This window comes from Podarcis gaigeae, assembly GCF_964106915.1.
Source record: "Podarcis gaigeae genome assembly, chromosome: 14".
In the NCBI taxonomy this organism is placed as follows: domain Eukaryota; kingdom Metazoa; phylum Chordata; class Lepidosauria; order Squamata; family Lacertidae; genus Podarcis; species Podarcis gaigeae.
In genome coordinates this window covers 44722502-44739101 of record NC_139690.1, presented here as the reverse complement: position 1 = coordinate 44739101, position 16600 = coordinate 44722502, and positions in this window count along the sequence as shown.

The following is a 16600-nucleotide window of genomic DNA, read 5'->3' as shown; positions in this document are numbered from 1 at the left end:
AGATAACAGTAAGAAACTGTGTTTATGGGAAGTTTGGGGAAGTTTTGTTTTTAAATTGTGGATTTTAGCATATCCCACTGATGAGCTGCTTAAATGTTACTAAATGCTACTTTTTTACCTAAATGTTATTAAATGCTAGCTTTTGGAAATTGGGGAAGTCAGAACAAAATTGCAATTCTTTGCCCCTCCCTCCCCCCCCCCAAAGTAGAAAGCATTAGTTAATGTATTGGGGGTTTTTCTACGTATTTTCACATTCAACTTGCCTTATTTCAGAGGAAAGATCATATTCAGTGGTCGCTCGCATCTCCACACTTCAGGGAGAGATGCCATCTGAAACCTTGGAGAGCGGCTGCCAGTCAGTGTGGACAGTACTGAGCTAGATGGGACCAATGGTCTGAGCTGGTACAAGGCAGCTTCCTAATATTTTCCACCCACAGCAGCACATGTTATCTGATGTTCCCTGTCCCTTTGCACTGATGATTTTCCTCCCTAGCAGTTGGAATGTTCAAGCGCATTCTGTGACCGTACAGATTGCAGAAGCCACTGTGACATCACAGAATTTCAGCCAATGGGCGTGGAAGCAATGCCTAATGTATGCAAAAGGCTCACTGGGGCTCAGAACTCGTGTTTGCTTTCTTAGAGTCATGCCATAAGATGCAATATTTAAAAAGAGGAGAGTACCTCTGAACATGTACAGTGAGCCTGTTCTATCTGATCGTACCTAGTCCTGAAATGTCTAGGATTTTATCGTGAGTCGCTGAGAAACACAGGCATTTGATACATTTAATAAATCATAATAATGAATAATAATAGGGGTGGAATATCAGCCTATGCTAGGCAGCTTCCAGGCAAGCTGCTGGAGGCTACAGAACCTTTTTTTAAAAAAATTAAATTAATTTTATAAAATTAAAATTATAATTTTTTTTATAAAATTAAGTATTTTTGTTAGATACAATGCAATACAATTAATACAAAATATAATATGTAATTGAACTCAGGTGTGTAAGAAGATAGTAGAACTGTAGAGTTGGAAGGGACCCTGAGGGTCATCCAACCCCCTGCAATGACAGGCGGGATTGTGTTCCTATGCAGCGATTCTGCAGCCACACGACGCAAGTGCAGAAACTAGATGCAAAACACAGCATCCTGGGCATGCACTTTAAAAGTTAAGATTCTAGTCCCTAAGACAGGCGCAGATATGCGTGAACGACTCCTGGTAACAGAAGCAGTCTTCAGAAGTAATATGTTTTGAGATCAGGAGGTGGTGAAGGAGAAGAGGCAAATAGCCATTTTTGCCCTTTCCCCCAGGCAGGAATAAAGTGTGGAAACATCCAAGCTGTGCCTGCGGTCGCTGGTTCCAGCTGCTGTTCCTACAGAACCGTCCGCGAGGCCTTTCTCCTCCAGCTCCGGAGCCCTGTGTAGCGGCGGGTGGGCGTGGTGGCAATTTCAAAATTGCATCTCCTCGTTTGCTTCTCTCCCTGCTGCAGCTGCACGATAACGCAAGAGCCCTGGCTGTCCTGCAAAGTCTCCTCTGCTCTCTTTCTTCCTATACTACACCCCGATCCCCTACCGGAGCATGTTGGACTACAAGCAAGCTGGTCGGCGCAGGGGCCTTACCCGCTTGCCTGTCGCCTCCCTGCGTCCCCCTTGGCAGCTCAGTTGCAGTCGGCAACGTCTGCAAGGGGCGCCGGTTTGGCGAAGCCTGGGAGCCTGTTCCTACGCTCCGGGCGCGCGGTTGCTTGTTGCTTCTTAAAGCAGCAGGGGAATATTGCAAAGCGGAGACGGAGTGTTGGGGGAGCAGCTTTTCCTCTCCCCTCCTCGTTCTTTTTCCTTTAATGCGTGAGCTCCAGGCCTTTGCACAGGCGAGGAAGGGCCCCCGTTGCGCGAGGTCGCGGGGTGCCCACCAACACTCCAACTGCAGAGAGAGAAAGGGGGGACAGAGACACCTCTGGCCAGATGTGGCCCGGAGCGCTTTTTTTGGGGGGGGAGAAAGCAGACAGCTGAATCCCCAAAGACCCCCCAAATCGGCTTTATATGCCACCACCCCACAGCCAGAGCTCTTCTCCCTGCCTGGGCCAGCCTTCCCATGGCTGGCGGGCCACACCCCCCTGTCTCAGCCGACGGGGCGGGCAGAGGAGTCGCTGCCCCGCGGGGCAGCCAGGCAGGCAGGCAACTCGGGGAGACTCCCTCTTGGGCGATCGGCCGCGGTAAGATTTTTTTTTGGGGGGGGTCCCGGCCAAAACACTCCCCCCTCCCCACCGCCACCCGCCTGAGTCACGCTTTCGCCGGGGAGGAGAAGCAGCCAGGCAGCCAAGGAGGGAGGGAGGGGCGGCGGCGGCCACGCCAGGAGGCGCCCGGTCGCCTCTTCCCCCTCCCCGGCCTCGGCCCCAGGCAGGCAGGCAGCCGGGAGATTCCCCGTGCGCAACCCCCCCCGCCCCGCTGGCGGAATCTCTTCTGACACCCCCGCCTGTGCAACGCCGCCGGGTGAGTCCTCTCGGGGGAGCCCCTCTGGGGATTCCCCCGGGTCCCTCCCCCGCGCGGGGATCCTCGCCTGGGCTCCGGACGCCGGCAGGTGTATATGGGGAGGGGGGAAGAGGGGGGGCGGGCGGCACCCCCTCCTTCCTTCCTTCCCTCTCTCCCTTGCCTGTCTCTTGGTGTTTTGCAATCAGAAGTGCGGGGGGGGGGAGAGAGACCCCCCTGGCAGCTCCCCGCCCCCTTTCCCCCCTCCTACCCCGGTGGGCTTTTGTCAGATGGGGGGGCAGGCGGGGGGGGGGAGGCGGAAGCCGCCAGCCAGCCAGACGGAGCACCGGGGTTCCCCCGGGAGCGCGCAGCAGACACTGGCGCCCGCCTGCTCGGCTAGAGAGAGAGAGAGAGAGGAGTGGGGTGGGGGGGACGCGTTGTTGTCCCACCCCCTGGAGCTGGGCTCCTTGCTCTGCCCGAGATGTGGAAGCAGGTGGCTTGGCGGGGTTGGGACACGAGAGCATTTTATTGTTTTATTTTTAAAGGACGGGGCTGCAGAAACCAAGCCCCCCCCCAAAAAAAACCCCACGTGGAGCCCAGGCTCCGCTGGCCTGACTCCCCCACCCGCAATGGCTTGACTGTCTACACGTGGCTGCTTTGCTTTGCAAAATACGGCGCGTCCAGCCTCCTGGAGGACAGCTATGGTGCCAGACATATCCTGCTTTGTACGTGCTCAGACAGTTCCCTTTGGGGGCTTCGTAAGGACATCTCGGAAGGAGACCCTGCTGGATCGGGGGTTGCTGGAGGGTCCCTAAGCCAGGGCGCTTGCTGGCTGGCCGGCTGGATGCAGCCCTTCTCCCTATGGGATGCCTGAAGCTGACAGCCCTGACTACCTGGGATTCAGAGGTAGACTGCACTTCGGTATGGAGGTTCTGCTTATCCAACACAAAGAGGAGCCGTTGATGCATGAATGGGCCTCAACCCCTCCTAAAACCGTAGCGTCTTGTGTCAATGAGTTTCGCACATTAATACATAGCTGTCAACGTTTCCCTTTTTTTAAAGGGAAATTCCCCTATTCCGAATAGGATTCCTTGCAAGAAAAGGGAAAATTGGACAGCTGTGCATTAATAATAACGATAAAGAAGATCAATATTAATAATGCTCTTGGGCAAATAAGAACTTCCTCTTGCCTGCCCATCAGCTGGACTGGGTGTTGCTGAGCTCTCGTTTTATGAGAGAAGCGGAAAAACTTCTCTCTGCTTTCTCCACGTGGTGTATAATTTTAGAAGCCCATAGAATATAGAATGGTAGAGTTGAAAGGGACCACGGGGGTCATCCAGTCCAACCCGCTGCAACGGAGGAATCTTTTGCCCCACGTGGGCCTCGAACCCGTGATCTTGAGGTTAAGAGTCTCATGCTCTACAAACTGAGCTATCTCACTTACCTCCCCCCCTCCCTTGCAGGCTTTGAGGTGGGTGGGTGCATCACTGAAATCTCAGGTGCCGCATCTGGCAAACAAACATGCATGCCTGGCTTTTTATTCCAGAGAACTTTGGTTCCGCCAAGACTCCTGCTCTCAGTTTTGACTTCTGGGTGTAATCTGTGGGTTTTTAGGGTTGTTGGTTTTTTTGCATGCTTTGTCTTTTTTTGTGTGTGTGAAATGGTGCTGCATTGTGACCTTTGCAGGGAGGACGGGAAAAAATATATGGTTTAAATATATTATGCGGCCTGGTGGAACGCTCTGCCTCATGAGACCAGGGCCCTGCAGGATCTGATTTCTTTCCGCAGGGCCTGTAAGACAGAGTTGTTCCGCCTGGCCTTTGGCTTGGAGCCAATTTGATTCCCTCCCTCCCTCTCTCTCTCTCTCTCTCTCTCTCTTTTTCTCCTCTTTCTTTCTTTTCCTTCTCCTGCAATGAGGCTACATTTTAATATTTTAATGTTCCATTATTTCAATGTTGTATTTTATTTTTGTTTTTAAGTTGTAATCATTCATCTTGTTTTTATTATTGCTTGTAAGCCGCTCTGAGCCCGGCCTTGGCTGGGGAGGGCGGGGTATAAATAATAAAATTATTATTATTATTATTAAATAATAGTGAATAGTATTGCAGAAAGTTGCAGGTGCAGAGTATGGGTGTAGCCAGGATTTTTTTGGGGGGTGGGCGGGCAGGCCTTTTATTAGGGGCAGCAGAACCTCAGTTTGCTCTGTATTTTTATTGGATTTCTACTGATTTTTTTGGGGGGGGGCAGTTGCCCCTCGCTGCCCCCCTCCTTGGGCTACACCCATGCTGCTGAGCGTGTTGGGGAGGTGATGGTAAAATGGAAGGAAAACAGCAAAGGTTGGGATGGGGCCTGTCTGAAAGCACATGGTGCACAGATTGCCTCTGAGGTAAGAAGAGGCGGGTTGTTCTGGTCCTTGAGGGATTTCAGGAGAGCCAAATTCAGAGGGCTACTCCGCAGTCGCCGCTGTGAAGCTGCTTTCCTGGTCTGCCACAGGACTGTGGTCTAGTGAATTCCGCAGAGTCTGGGGTGATCTGGATGTTCAAAGTTCCCATCAGATTGTGGCTCTTGCAGCTCATTCCTACCAGAGCTTAACCCCACCCTTGATAACAAGCGTAAATCTGATCCTTCAAAGACTTTGCTATCTGGCCGTGAATGAGAGTCAGCAGACTCTGAGTAAGATCTGCGCTTGGTTGGTGGGGAGATGGGTGTGTGTGTGTCTTTCTGCACAGGGCAGGGAATTTTGCCGTCTCGTCTCAGCTTGTCAGGAGGGTTGGGAAACTCTTGTCAGGGAGAAATCTAGGCAGGGAAAGGATCCAGGGGAGCGCTCTGTGAAATAAAAGTGAACTTTTGGATGCGGTGGTTCCAGAGTCGGGGTTTTGGGGGCGAGATGAGCTTACGTTTTATCCAACTGGCCCACAAAGTCCCTCTTCTGGAGCTCACGTTGGTCTACAAAGGAACCCTGTTTTGCTGTGGCTCAGAGAGCAAAGGATTTTCATGGAGTTTCTACAAAATACCTGTATCTTAACAAAATACCTGCATCTTAACTGACGTAGAAAATCAGCCTTGGGTCACCTGCAGGCAGCCTGTTTCTTGAGCTCTTCTCTTGATTGCTTTGCGCAAATTCCGCTCTTTATTGGGTATTCATTCTAATTTATTTATGGGGAGTTTATATAATGTTGCGCCAAGTCCCTGTTACCCCACACTTTTCCAGTGTGTTTCCCTGCCAATTTCCTTACTGTAAAAATATATATATCCAGGAGTGTTTTTCCTTTTTGGTGGGGTGAGTGGAAACAGTTTTCTTGTGCAAAAGCACCAAATCACCCACAAGTCGAGCAACCTAAATTCCTGATGTAGATAATCACTCACCCCTCGTTCTCTTGCGGGAAGGGAGCGTGGTGGTGTTTTGTGGTTCGCCTCAGGTCTCAAAATGTTTTTGGCCAGCCCTGGTCGTGTGATTTGAAAAATGTCCCTCCGTTTGTCCGGGGGAAATTCCTTGAGAACTCCAGCAGTCCTCATGGCAGGAAATCAGCTGCTAGATTAACATGTGACAGGAAAAGCAGTTTAAAAAAACCGCACGCTTCTAGCAGGCCTTTCCCCATTAACAATACAGGAATTTAATTCATTACGCATTTTTTTTAATAGATTTATTAGTTGCTTTTCTGCAGAAAATGAACTTGGAGCGAATTACGAAAACAAAGATGCAACATAGATTCAAACGTAAAGTGAAACCAACCTAAAACTGAATACTGTAATATATTCAACTGTGCCCCACTTAGAATTGAACTCCAAAGGACTGGGTGAATCGAAATGTTTTCACCTGGCAGCTAAAAATATTGTGAAGAGGCCAGGAATGTCTCATAGCTTTGTGATCACTCCCCGTCCCCATGTGCCCGCTGGCTAGTTATTACCTTGGTCAGGGTCCGCTCAAGACATTTTGACACCTGAGGCAAACCACAAAATGGCACCCCCTCCCCAGCAGGGAGGAAGGGGTGAGTGAATATCTGCATCAGGAACATGGATTGGTGGGTGGGAATAAAGATCTACACCAGGATCTGCTGCCCCTGTGGATCCTGCCGCCTGTTGCAGTCGCCTTACCTCATCTCACAGGTGGGCCGGCCCTGACCTTGGATGGTGTTTATTAGGTAGATCTTGCCAAAAGATTGGCGCGTTCTCATTGCAAAACGTTTTTGCAAGCGTTGCATAGATGCCTCGCTTCCAGTCCCTGTGTGCCTTTTTGACATCTGGAATCTTGTTACGGTTTGTGAAGGAACCGTGTGGTTTTGCTGAATCTGTTAGAAGCAAGCTGAGAAAGTGTCTGAAGTGTCCAAAGTGTGTTGGACGAACTTTTTTTTTTGTGGGGTGCGGAGCAGATGGGAGGGAAAGAACGCCTCTGCTTGCAACAGAATGTAAGGCAAAGGAGTTATGGAAAATGAGCAGGCGCGTCCACAGAACCCTGGATCATCCTTTGAAGGTGTTTTTGACCCTGGAGCAGCCATTCTTTGTGTCCTCCCCTTTTGACTCTCCCAGAGCTGCCCGTCAGCTTCCCTTCTTAGTGGTTATTCGGCCTCAACGGCAGACAGCAGTCTCGTCAGTAGGCGGAGGACATCTCCTGCAGGAGGGGCAAGGCAAACCTGCCTTCTTGCCTTACCTGCTCAGCTATCTTTTGCCAGGACTTCAGTGCCGCCTCTCTGGGTTGCCTGGGAAAAGTACTGCGGGGGGGGGGTTGACGTTGGCAGAAGAATACAGTGGTACCTCGGGTTACAGATGCTTCAGGTTACAGACTCCGCTAACCCAGAAACAGTACCTCAGGTTAAGAACTTTGCTTCAGGATGAGAACAGAAATCGGGCGGAGCGACAGCGGGAGGCCCCATTAGCTAAAGTGGTGTCTCAGGTTAAGAACAGTTTCAGGTTAAGAATGGACCTCCAGAACGAATTAAGTACTTAACCCGAGGTGCCACTGTATATGCGTTTTATGTAGGCTTACTCAAAATGTCATTGCTCGTTTTCATACATAAAAGGCAAATGTTTTCTGAGGTCCCAGGAATTTTCTGGGTCCACTCCTTTGACTCCGAGGACCTTCTTTTTTACCCCAGGCAGGGGCATGATGTAACCCCATACACACACCCCCGAGCCATGGCCACAGAACTGTTTAACGCTCTGCTGTAGGGACAGTACAGTGGTACCTCGGGTTACAGATGCTTCAGGTTACAGACTCCGCTAACCCAGAAATAGTACCTCGGGTTAAGAACTTTGCCTCAGGATGAGAACAGAAATCGTGGCACGGTGGCAGCAGGAGGCCCCACTAGCTAAAGTGGTACCTCAGGTTAAGAACAGTTTCAGGTTAAGAATGGACCTCCAGAACGAATTAAGTTCTTAACCAGAGGTACCACTGTATTATCATCCTGCTCTTGCTCCAGACAGCTGGGTTGCGGTTTGTTTTGGCAAGCAAGACCTCCATTCTCTCTCCCCAAGCAAAGAGCATGGAGTAGGAGGGGGCCTAGGGTCCCGTGGCTTGATCCTTTGTCTATTTATGCCTCTGTCTATGGGCAGAGTACCCAATTAGCTCATGTTCCTCTTCTTCATAAAAAGAAGGAAAATCCCATATCCATGTTGGGGCCTTACCTTTCTTAGGCAACCCAGAATATCACAAAACAGCAACCGCAACAACCACCACAACAACAACCCGTCCATCTGGCTGGGTTTCCCAGGCCACTCTTGACGGCTTCCAGCACATATAAAAACAAAATAAAGCGTCAAACATAAAAAATGTCCTGATACAGAGCTGCTTTCAGATGTCTTCTAAAAGTTGTGTAGTTATTAATCTCCTTCACATCTGATGGCATTCCACAGGGTGGGGCCACTACCAAGAAGGCCCTCGGCCTGGTTCCCTGTAGCTTTGTTATAATAATAATAATTTATTATTTATACCCTGCCCATCTGGCTGGGTTTCCCCAGCCACTCTAGGCGGCCTCCAGCAAAATATTAAAACATAATAATTCATCAAATATTAAAAGCTTCCCTAAACAGATGTCTTCAGATGTCTTCTAAATATCTGGTAGTTGTTTTTTCCTTTGACATCTGGTGGGAGGAGGTTCCACAGGGCAGGTGCCACTACCGAGAAGGCCCTCTGCCTGGTTCCCTGTAACTTGGCTTCTCGCAGTGAGGGAACCGCCAGAAGGCCCTCAGAGCTGGACCTCAGTGTCAGGGCAGAACGATGGGGATGGAGACGCTCCTTCAGGTATACTGGGCCAAGGCCATTTGGGGCTTTAAAGATTAGCACCAACACTTTTAATTGTTCTTGGAAACATACTGGGAGCCAGTGAAGATCCTTTAGGGTCCGTGTTATATGGTCCCGGCGGCCACTCCCTGTCACCAGTCTAGCTGCCACATTCTGGCTTAGTTGTAGTTTCCGAGTTCCCTTCAAAAATAGCCCCCAAGGCATCTGAGCTCCCCAAAACTCTTCATTTTCTTTACCATCTAGCCTGAGGAACTGTCCTGAGGTACTCAGAAGCTTGCATGCTGTTTTGCGACTGTGTGATTGGCCTAAAAAAAGGTATGGACCCGATATGGATTTTGGACGAGGATTTCATGTTTTGAGAGAGAGCCATAATCGTTCTGTGGGAAGGTGGGAGGCTGGATTGATGAAGCCTGACTCTGTTGGGGGTGATAGGCTTCTCTGCACCCCAGATTCTGTCAGCGTGTACATCTAAAAAGGTGTGTGATGAATGTAGCAAGGAATTTTACATACACAACCAGCAATAAGCTCACCTATATGTGTTAAATTGCCTGTAAAGCATGTACAAATGTGTTTGTTCTTTGAAGTACATTGCAAATATGTTGCCATATTGGATGTAAGAGAAATTAGAATCGGTTCCCATATGGAGGCAGACTCTCCTAACTGATACTTTCTGAATCAGTGTGAGAACCAAAACACAGAACCATCCTTCAAAATTCACAGTTCTCTGCAATGCAGTCCTCCAGCCAAGGAAGGGCTGCAGAAATACATACACCAGGGTAAACTGTGCATAAATATGAATACATTAGTGAAAATATCCTGCAAAAAATGCATTATATTTGGGGAAACCACTTTGCAAAAAAAAGAAAAGCATATTAGGCAAAATGCATGCTGTCAGGGGTTCAGGAGCAGAGGCACAGGAGTGGGCGGAGATGGAGAGCGAGGAGGAGGAATCCGAGGGGGGTGGAGGCAGTGACAGCGGTCAGAGGGATTCCATGAGTCTCTCCAGCGAATCGGAAGATTCACAGAAGGAAGCGCCGATGGCCAGGGCAAGGGGGGTGCCAAGGGGGAAACCCCAGAAGGAAGGGGCCAGCGGGGACTCCCAGAGCAGCAGTTGGAAATCAGGACCAGCTTCCCCACCAGAGCGCAGTGGGGGGGAGGAGTCCCAGGAATCGGGACCAGTGTTCTCACTACCAGCGAGAGGAGATGAGTCAGGATTGACCACGCCTCCATTGGAGAGCGGGGAAACGGTCAGGAGGAAGGTTACCGGCTGGGCGCGCGCGCCAAGTTCAAATGTACAGGCGAGCGGCACAGCAGGTAGCCCGGATAGGGAGCCAGGTCCTAAAGCCCGCCGGAAGGAGGGGCAAGACTCAGGGGGGTCAGCGTCAGAAGAGTCCAGAAAGGAGGAAACCCCAGGGGGCAGGAGGACCCAGAGGAGGAAAGAACAACGGAAGAGGTCGAGTAGGGCTAGGATCTTAAACTGGTGCGGAAGGGGTGATGAGTCAGACGGGACTTCGCCAATCTAAGGTTAAGACGTAGGGCTGCACGCTCTGGCGTTGGAATGGAAACCAAACTTCAATAAAGACTTTTGTACATTACATCAACCTGGCGTTGGTCCTCTGTGAGCTGGGACCTAGAGGCAACCCTGACACATGCAAACATGTCTGTTAGGAGAAATTTGCACTCCGATGCTGTCAAATTTTCACGAGGACTTAAAAAAATAAATCACAAACCGACGTGAAAAGGTGGAAAACTGAAGACTGGAAAAATGAAAAACCGAGGGAAGCGAAAACTGGCAAATTTGCCTGTCCCTCCTCTCTTAATGCTGGTTGTATATATTAAATAGGGACCCGCAGTGCGTACAGAATTGTATCCCAATAATTCTGTGTGGCATAGCAGACCTGCTCTGAGAATTGGCATTTGCTTTGGCTCTCTGTTCAATGTCTGTTTGGCGCACAGGGTCAGGGTCATAGATCGGCATGCTGGGGCATGTCCTGAGGCCTCGCGCCCCAATAGCCCCCTCCTCCCGGACAACGAACCTTTCCCCTCCTTTTCACCATTGCGGCTTGCTTGTTTACCTGCCTCTGAAGGGGATAATTGAGCCAATTCCAGCGGTGAGAAAGGCAGAGGAGCGGCTGCCATTGCCTGCTTGCTCATTGGCTTTGTCTGGTATCAAGGCAGAGGAGCCTCAGCAGTTGGCAACGATGGAACTAAGGGAAGCACTTACTCTCTCACCTGAGACCGCCCAGAAACTTGGGAGCCAACATTGCCTTGGTATGAAAACCCGGGTTTATGACAGCAACATGTGAATCGACTCTTGCTCAATGCTTGCCTGTTGTGTTCAAATGGTCGTGGTCTGCCTGACTTTCCTCTGTGTGACGTAGGGTTGTATATCCCACTAAGTGAGATGCAGTGAAACGAATGGACCTAAGGCTGTTTACATACCATGACCCCCTAGTCCATTTTTGGGAACTGTAGTTTACCCCCTCACTGTTCTACAACTCCCAGCACCCTTAAACTACAGTTTCTGGGATATTTTTTTTGAGAACGGGGATGTGCTTTAAACATCTGGCTTGTTCACAGCCTTAGCTAGTCATGTCCATTAATTTAAAGGGGTCTTCTAGCACTGGATCCCAATGCTTTATTTATTAGGGACCTTGCCGAAAACCCACAACTTAAGAATATATACATGGTTAGTAAATATGCCAAGATTCATTTTGTGGTGTAGTGGTTGGTCAGGAAGTCGGACGAGAGCTTTGGGAGACCCAGGCGCAAACCCCCTTTCAGCCATGAAGTTCATTGCGTCATCGTAGGCCCGTTACTCTCTCAGCCTACATCACAAGGTGGTTGTGCAGAGAAAAGGTGGGAGGACAGAGAATTTTTAATTATGTACTGTATTTAATTATGGGGTATCAGAGTTTTTAGGGGGTTAACCAGGCTGGGATGGCCGGCTTGTTGGTTTTTGAATGTCTGGTGTAGATTTTTTCCATTTCGTTGTTATGTATGGGACAATAATAAAGATTATCGTATCGTATCGTAACCTCGCCTGGCACTCGGAGCTCTTTGTACGAGTGTGAAACGTAAACTTATTCACCCAGCACCATCACTGCTCTTCAACGCAGGGAAAATGAGGGACTTTTGGGGGCAGATGTGTTTCTTTTGCACCACCATAATGCCCCTAAAAATCCTTATTGCTCTTGCAGTATCCTTCCGGTTGGCCGGACTCAGGTCGGCCGACTTTTCTCCAAGGCTGGAGCCACCGACGGCTTGGTGTGGAGGAAAACACCTGCAGGCCCACGAAGCTGCGTTTACCTTTGCCTTATTTTTAGCCCTGCCTAAACCCCGCCGAGGAGGACCACCTGTTGATCAACGGGTTTAGTCAGTCGTAAATCCCGGGAAGACGTCTGGAGCGCCACTGGGGGCCTCCCGGGAGCGGCTTGGCAGGGATGGGGTTGTGTTTCGCCAGAGACGGGAGCGGGAGAGCCTTGGGAACGTGTGCTTCTCGTTGGACGGGTCTTGGAGTGAATCCGAGGGCGCAGTCGGGCTGCCCCTACATGTCCCACAGCACCTGACTTACCCGCATCATCCAGGGCTGCTTGCGTCGCCTTTCCACACACCAGAAGGCCATTCAATAGAGCCCTGCAAGCAGTGCTAGAAACTCAGATACAGTTGCCATCAAAATTATTCAACCACCATTGCAAATCAGGTTCATTATCAAAATTTGCAGGCTTTCAGCTGTTTGCCAGGAGCAAATCAAAGTTGGGTTTTCAGCTGAATTTGGGGGAACCGCTTGAGCAGTGCTGGATTTTCGTATAACTTAGCTTAGGGGACCTTCTGCCTGCAAGACGGATGCTCTGCCCGGATAGCTCAGTTGGTTAGAGCATGGTGCTGATAACGCCAAGGTTGCGGGTTCGATGGGACAGCAGAATATTCCTGCCTTGCAGGGGGTTGGACTTGAATGATCCCTCCTAACTCTAAAATCCTACGATTCTATGACCGCTAGGCCATGGTCCTTCCCAGTTTGACAAGGGTTTTGTCCATAGTATTTGTTTCTTTGGCAAAACAGGACTGCTGGGAGTTCCTGGGCGGTTAGTCCTGTCCTGAACTTAGGAAGGGTTGATACCTGCTGGCAAGGTTTCCTTCCCAGAAAGAAAAGCGTAATTAAAAGCAACGCTGTGTGGATTTAAATAAACATTCACACTATCTGTATTAGAAAATGTGTAGAAGATAAAGATTATGGTGTGCTTACTTTTACTTTTATGTTTTTAGGTTTGATGTTATGTTATTAGTAACTTTTTCTGTCAGGAGGTAGCAATTGGGTGAAAGAAGAAATAAACCAGAAGCGGAAGTTGGGGGAAGCCTAGGAGGGGAGGGAGGGAGGACTACATAGTAAATGTTAAGAATTTGAGGTGTATGTAATGAATGAAAAAGAAAAAGGAATAAATTTTTTATAAAAAAATAAAATAAAAGCAACATTGTGAGCAAGGTGCCAGGATTTCTTTTGAGGACCGCTTGCTCGTCAAGCCCAATGCCAACGCCTCGTGCTTTGACTGAAGTGAGCAGATAAATATTTTGGTGTGACAGGTGGGAGGAGACTGATAACCACTCTCCATCTTGGGCTTTGGGAAAAAACAAAAACAGATACGGCAGGGAATTTGGACCTGGTTGTTCGGGCTGTGGGTGGCAGGATCATATCTGTCAACCTTCCCTTTTTTTGGCGGGAAATTCCCTTATTCCAGCGCCATTTCCAACTGCATCCTGCTGCTATCTCGGATTGTTAGATATCCCATTGACTGTCGCCGGGACAGGTGAGGCTGCTGATCACTTATTTTCGAGGCTGCTGATTCTTTATTTTCAAATCTGAAAGTTGACAGCTATGAGCAGGACACACACTGAGATCTGGGATTGTATCTTCCAAGGCAGGGTCCTTGCTGTCACAGGAACAACAGAAGAGGCTTGCAGGATCAGACCAATGGCTCATCCAGAATCCTAGGGAAGTTTGCCTGACGCCTTCATTATACAGTGGTACCTCGGGTTACAGACGCTTCAGGTTACAGACTCCGCTAACCCAGAAATAGTACCTCGGGTTAAGAACTTTGCTTCAGGCTGAGAACAGAAATTTTGCTCCGGCGGCGCAGTAGCAGTGGAAAGCCCCATTAGCTAAAGTGGTGCTTCAGGTTAAGGACAGTTTCAGGTTAAGTACAGACCTCTGGAACGAATTAAGTACTAAACCCGAGGTACCACTGTATGTGCAATGTGAAGAAAAATTTAGTTTTCTCCTCCCTCCCGACCCCACCTTTCAAGAGCTAAGGAGCAAATTTTGAGTTTAGTCCTTAGTGTTCTTGGGCAAGGTCTTCTAAATCCAGAATCCCACTGGGAATGCAGAGGCCCTTAGGCCTGGCTCTGGCATAGCTCAGTTGGTTAGAGCGAGGTACTCATAATGTCAAGGCTGCAGGTTCGATCCCTGTGTGGGACAGCTGCTTAATCCTGCATTCAAGAATTTGGACTAGAAGATCCTCAGTTTCCCTTCTGTAATGGCTGGTGGCTCTTTCTATCCCTTCTGTATTCTCTCAGATGTAGAATAATAATAATAATAATAATAATAATAATAATAATAATAATAATAATAATAATAATTTATTTATACCCTGCCCATCTGGCTGGGTTCCCCCAGCCACTCTGGCTGACTCTCAACTGAATGTTAAAGACACAATACAACACTAAACATTCCCTAAACTTCCCTAAACGGGGCTGCCTTCAGGTGTCTTTTAAAAGTAAGATACAGTGGTACCTCAGGCTACATATGCTTCAGTTTACAGACTCCGCTAACCCAGAAATAGTGCTTCAGGTTAAGAACTTTGCTTCAGGATGAGAACAGAAATCGTGTTCCGGCGGCGTGGCAGCAGCAGGAGGCCCCAGTAGCTAAAGTGGTGCTTCAGGTTAAGAACAGTTTCAGGTTAAGAACGGACCTCCGGAACGAATTAAGTATTTAACTTGAGGTACCATTGTAGTTGCTTATTTCCTTGATATCTGATGGGAGGACGTTCCACAGGGCAGGCGCCACCACCGAGAAGGCCTTCATTGAGGATTGTGTTTCACAAGAAAGAGGGAGACCAGGATTCCAAGATTCCTCCGTGACTCAGAATTAATCAGGAGCTCTAAATATTGTGGCTGAAAACCAGCTTTTGCTCTCCTCCTCCTACCCTCCACCCCATTTTTCTAGTTCGGGGTGTGGCTTCAAATATTTAGGGAGTTGTTGAGCCAGATGGTATTTGACTTGGCCCAAAGTAAGCTGCATTCCCCCCCCCCCCCACACACACTCTATTATTTTAAACTCAAGTTGTCATTTCAAGGCAGTAGTACATTAATCTAGTGGAGGGCTGTTAAAATATTTGACCGTGTTATTTATGGAGCCATATTTCAGCCATGATGGAAGATCACTGCATGGTTATGACTTGCTAACTGCATGCTCTTGACCATGAGGTAAGGTGAGGCAGACCCCCAAGGTGGTGGATTTGGGGCACCATTAAGGACCATTAAAGAGTTGGGAACGGATGGATTTGACCTGTAGGAGGCATCAGTCCTGCAGGTAGAGACCTGACTTCAAGACCTTTCTGTTTGGGATGAGGAGGGATGCATATGGTGTGTGGTTTAGGGATGAGTAAATCTACACAAATTTGGTTTCACTTTCTTATTTTTTCAATCTCGAGCTCAGTTCTACACATTCCTGCATCAGTTTGTTCTGCATTGGCGTTTTAATGCAAATCTATCCATTATACACATTTTTGTATGTAGTTTTGCCTAATGTACATATTTTCCCACCACATATAACTTTTGTATGCTGTTTTCATTAGTACAGTGGTACCTCAGGTTACATACGCTTCAGGTTACATACGCTTCAGCTTACAGACTCCGCTAACCCAGAAATAGTACCTCGGGTTAAGAACTTTGCTTCAGGATGAGAACAGAAATTGTGCTCCGGTGGCGCAGCAGCAGCGGAAAGCCCCATTAGCTAAAGTGGTGCTTCAGGTTAAGAACAGTTTCAAGTTAAGAACAGACCTCCGGAACGAATTAAGTACTTAACCTGAGTTACCACTGTATATGCATTAATATGCAGGCTTTACTCTAGCCAAGGCTTTTAAAATACACATTACTTACTTGGCTGGAGAACTGAATTTCAAAATTTGGAGAAGTGCCAATTTTGAAGGATGCCGGTGTTTTCGTTTGCTATTTGTTTTGGAAAAATGTGTGTTTGGTAAGTTTGTCTTACCACTGAATTGAATTTCTCTCCCCCCCCCATCCCTACTTGTGACGGGGCCTTATCTGTTGTAGCACCCTGTCTTGGGAATGCTTTTCCCAGGGAGGATTGCCTGGTGCCAACTTGGATGCCATTTCAACTCAAAGGCACAGGCCTTTTGATTTGCTCAAGCTCTCCTTTAACTGAGGCCCTCCAGATGATTTGGACTACAACTCCCATCAGCCTCAGGCATCATGACTGTGATGGTAGGGGGCTGATGGGAGTTGTAGTCCAAAACTACTGGACAATTTCGGGTTGGGAAGGCCAGCTTAGGCTATTGTGCTGATTCTGTTCCTTGCATTTTAATATTTTTTCCCTCTGACTTTCATTCTTGTTTCTGCTGGTGGTGCCTTTAAGAACAATGTATAAATAATCAAAATCGGCATGCTTTCTTGCATTGCCCTCCTGGAACGCACTCAAAGCAAGTCTACTTTATCTGTCTTTAGAAAGAAAGTGCTTGAATATGCTGTGTTTGTGTGCATGTGTGTGGCAAGGGTGTGTTTTAAGAGAATGTGTGTACGTAAATTTATTACTCCCCTGTAAAAATGCTTTGTATACCTGGCCAGTCCCTGCAAAACAGCATCTCACTTTTCCTTAGGACGTCCCTA